The sequence below is a fragment of the Ipomoea triloba genome, chromosome 6, assembly GCF_003576645.1.
Source record: "Ipomoea triloba cultivar NCNSP0323 chromosome 6, ASM357664v1".
Taxonomy (NCBI): domain Eukaryota; kingdom Viridiplantae; phylum Streptophyta; class Magnoliopsida; order Solanales; family Convolvulaceae; genus Ipomoea; species Ipomoea triloba.
The window spans coordinates 13,644,708-13,649,525 of NC_044921.1; positions in this window are offsets into that span (position 1 = coordinate 13,644,708).

Genomic DNA, 4,818 nt, shown 5'->3' on the forward strand with positions numbered 1-4,818 from the left:
TATCAAATGGTTGTAATTGTTAAGTGGATATAAATTAATAAATAATTTTGAAATCAAGGACTCAAATATTTGTTAGACATGTATGCCATAGGAGCCAACATTTATTGTTTTGGGCATTAATTTCTTATTAAATAAATATAATAAATAATTATTTTATTTATTTTATTAAGGCTTAGTTAATATTTGATATTATTCCATACAATCTTCTTAATTCTTCATTCTTAAGTGTTAAGAATATGAGTGACGAAAAATTAATAAATGAAGTATTGTAAAAATGTTCCTAGTCATAGGAATTCTAATTGGGCATTAGAATTCCGATAAGACTAGCACATTGTCCTTCTTATGGTGAGTCTCATGCCATTCTGTATGAGATACAGAGAGTGGACATGTGGATGATTGTTAGAGAACAAATCATTAAACATTGACTGACTACAACGTACCGCATGGTGTTTACCTACGTGTCATCGATATGTTGTATGTTACAAGCTAAGTATGCAATAATCCTTTGACTTGAGACGACATAGTTGTCTCGTACATATGGTGGACTATGGTGGACTAGTTTTTGCCAGTATGCGTCTTTTGTTCCTTATGGGACTATAAGTGTACTTAGTGACCTAGTTCAGTATTATACAAAGACATGTGTGCGTTCAATAGAGGATCCACCGCCTTGAGGTAACAATGATGTTCCAGTCTATTCAATAATCATACAACGAGAATCTCTGGCCAAGAGTATAATGAAGTTGGACTTCAGATTAAGAATATAATATTAAATAGACGTATTGACCGGGTTTATGGGTTTGACCAAATTTGACCATGACCTTTATCTGGTTCGGAACAAGTGTTGAGTGGAAGAAATGTTGTATGATATTTGTAACGGAAAGGTTCATTATAATATATTAAAATATATTCATTGTTAACTAGGTAGTCATGACATACTGCTAGGTGTCACTCATGACTTACGAGTTATTTAATAATGAGTTATTAAATATTACTCGTTGCTAATTTGACTATGAACCTAGAAAGTCACACCTTAATGGTTCGTGGTAATGCTGAGAACTTTAAAAGAAATCAATAAAAAGTTATCGATATTGAATTAATACATTAATAATTGATTAATGGATTAATTCAATATTGGGTAGTTTTGGGCTTTAAAGGCTAGCACCTTTGGGCCCAAACCAGGCTATATATATTGTCTTGCCCAATTTCTTAAGTGATAGAAGTTATACAGAGATTAAGTCTGGAAAATAGTTTTCACTTAGAAATCTCTGAGAGTTATCGCGTGCCCGACCGGTGGACGGACTAGAGGCCGGACGATTGAACGGTTTTGATTCTGCCAAATCACGCTTCAAGGGTAAACCTTTCTAACTTCCTCTTTAATCATAGAATCATGAAAAAGAGATTTGATGCTTCCGCTGCGCCTGTATGTTTTCTATAAGTTTGAGCCATAAACTAAAGACAGATTATTGGATGTCCATTATATATAATAATGTTAAATTCATACTCCCTTTTTATTTTAACTTAACACCATGTGATTGCTAACAAAACAAAACTTATAAATTTATTTTAAGTTAGTTGACGAGTTAATCTATCTTTATTTATGCATTTACTTGTTTATTCATAGGATTAACTAATATTTGATATACCAATATATTAGAATTTTATATATTTTTTTTGAAAAACATTAGAATTTTATATATTAGTTAGCTAATTAATTTTAGTTGAGTTCCGATAGATCGGGTTGTAAAGTTTCAATTCTAATATAGTTTTCAGTGGTAACTGGTAAGTCCAAAAAAAAAAATTGCACTTGAAAATTGATGTTCGAGCTAGGAAAGTATGCAATTTTGGAGCGCCAACAAAGTTCATTGGCAGAACAAGAAATAATCAGATGTCTAGACATCATGATGAAATTAAAATTGAATGGCATTGTTAATGTTACTATTTCACTAGGAGCCTATATATTGAAGAAATTATTAATGCATAATCTGAGCTACGTATAGTATGCATATTCTTCATATTCTTCCTGGAGGAGATTCATCAGAGGGTTTGTGATGAGCAGTGTTGTCTGCACAATCTTATGCCATGAATTAATGATCCTTGGAAGGCCAGCAAATGGAAGGAATATTACGCCAATGATCCAAATGTAGATAGAATAAACCGGCTAGAAGGTGAACGCCATGTTTGGTAACATATTTATCTTATCGGTCAATTTTGGTTTATTTGACCACTTTAGTTGTTTGACTTGGTTAAATATTCAGTATAAGTATTATGATTAATTAACTTTTTGTAATAGTTTATTGCTCTAAAATGTTAAAATTTAAAAAGCTGCTCAAAGTAGTTTTTCATAAGCTTTTTAAGAAAGTAGTTTTGCATGTAATCAACTACCACCTAATAACTAATTTACCCAACATCGTTCTACAATCAGCTAGTGATATCAACTAATCAAATCTACTAACTCAATCAGCTAACGGCTATTTACCAAACACCTCTGAAATGAGTTAGAAGTCAGATTTTTGGAGCGAGCCGTTTTTGTGGAAGAACAAAAAACTTCAAAAGGAGTGTAATACCACATGAAAGTGTTAGCCATGCCAATTTTTTCCAACCTCATTTTGGGAAGGAGGTTGTTGAGTATCCCGTTGATCAATTAGTTACAGGCATGGCTACCGCCACACAAAATCTCCTCGCGTAAACAGACATAATCATATACATATACAATATAGTAAAGTAGAAAAGACAGAGATATCGAGAGATCTAAGAATCATCAATCTTTATTAATCATCATTCAATTCTAATATATACTAGATATACAAAGTTATAGTATAACTATAAATCTATAAAGGAAAGAGTGAAGAGGTATATATTACCATATAATATAATACATATAGTAACGTCTACATATATTTATTTACAACACTCCCCCTAGCTTGGACATTACTATATCATACTCATGCCTCGTTAAAACCTCACTAGAAAACTCAATGGAAAAAATCCAATGAGAAAAAGAGTACATGGTATATATGTATTTACGTTACACTAGTTGCCTCGATAAAAAAATCTTTAATTAAGGAAACTTTATCAAAATCCAATCAAAGGAAAAAGAGTACAGTTGTTAGTCTCCAAGACCCAATATTTAGGGTATAGTATATTCAAGTAAATATCACTCCGATCCCCTTGATGATAACAATCTTCAAGACCTACACGTTCTAATATAATAAAAATGTTTACAAAATAAGTACAGAAAATGAATTTGGTGCAATATTCTAGATTGTCACTAGAATGAATATTCGGTATAATAATCTCGTGACTTTTCTAGAACTCACATGTGTTAAATATTGACACTATATATGCTTTGTCAAATATTTCTAAACATGTACATTTATCATGTGTGCAAAATAAGCTTTATTGTCCTCGTATAAAACATTGGGGGTAAAACAAAACATAACCAGTTTGGGACTTGGCATCATGAGATTAAAGGTAGCTAGTACCCCAGTAGTCATCAAAACCATATGTTTGTTTCTCACATAAAAGTCAAAATCTTTATATCTTGAAGATACCGAAAGATATGTTAAACACTATTCCAATATTTCATTGTAGGAGGAACGCCAAATGTTGCTAGCAATGTCATCGTGAATACAATATCATGCTTGATGCGATTATGAAACTTCTAGTCCTAATGTAGTGCTCCGACGACAACGAAGTAATGGACTTTTGGTATTAAGTTGTCATCATTATCCTCTTCGAGTCTAAACGGTTCATTATCTACTTCAAGAGATTATTAGGCAATCATTAGTGTGATAAGAGCATAGTACTTTTATATATATATATATATATATATATATATATATATATATATATATATATTCAAGACATTTTTCAATATATGATAACTGGTGTGCAAAATTCCTTCAAGAAAATCCTTGAATTGCAGGTCGAGATAATAATTGGCTTTTCTCATTTCTTTCATTTCAAACTCTATCTTTAGGCACGAACTAATATCATCAAGATCTATATGCGATTCAATAATTGTTATGTCATTAACATAGATTGAGATAATAAATAAGCAAATAAATAACTCCATTAGCAACTCTTTACTGAGCACATAATGACATATATTATTTGTGTATTCCTTCTTCAGGAGGAAATCACTCAGTCAAATGCTGACTATTCCAAGACACATCAAATCTTCATAATTTAACATTATACATGTTGTGATTTTCATTTTCTCTCATTTTGATAATTTTAATCCATCAGAGACTTTTAAAATGAGTATTAGCTGCATATCTAAATTTGTTATTTACTGCCGATCATGATATTATGTAGCGGAACTAATGACATCTATTGCCCGCAATTATATAGACAATTGTGTTGTCGACAACTATAATAATTTTTATCATAATTTTCTCCAATATTTATAAAATTTCATGGCAATTTCTAAGTCAACCAAATTTAGCCATTTCCTAAAGATATATTTTGATCTAGTTTCGCATTCCCAATATTATCATTATTTGGTATACATGTAAGTTTACTATATTTTTTGCCTCCTAGACGAATGTCTTCAAGACATAATTCTTCAAGATATTTCAAGAGTGACAAAGTTAAGTTTCTTTACTAGATTTAGCTTTTCGCGGATTCTTATCTTTTACACCGATAAATCTCCCACACTTTTGGTGTCAAAGAACAGCGATAGATATATTTGGTCCAAGTTGGGGAAGGTATATGAGACCTAGTCACTCCTTTATCTAGTAAATGTGTTTGGTAGGTTATTTGCTACAAGTTGCAAATTCATTATCTTCTAAACTTCTGGTTCAGTCTAACTAGTAC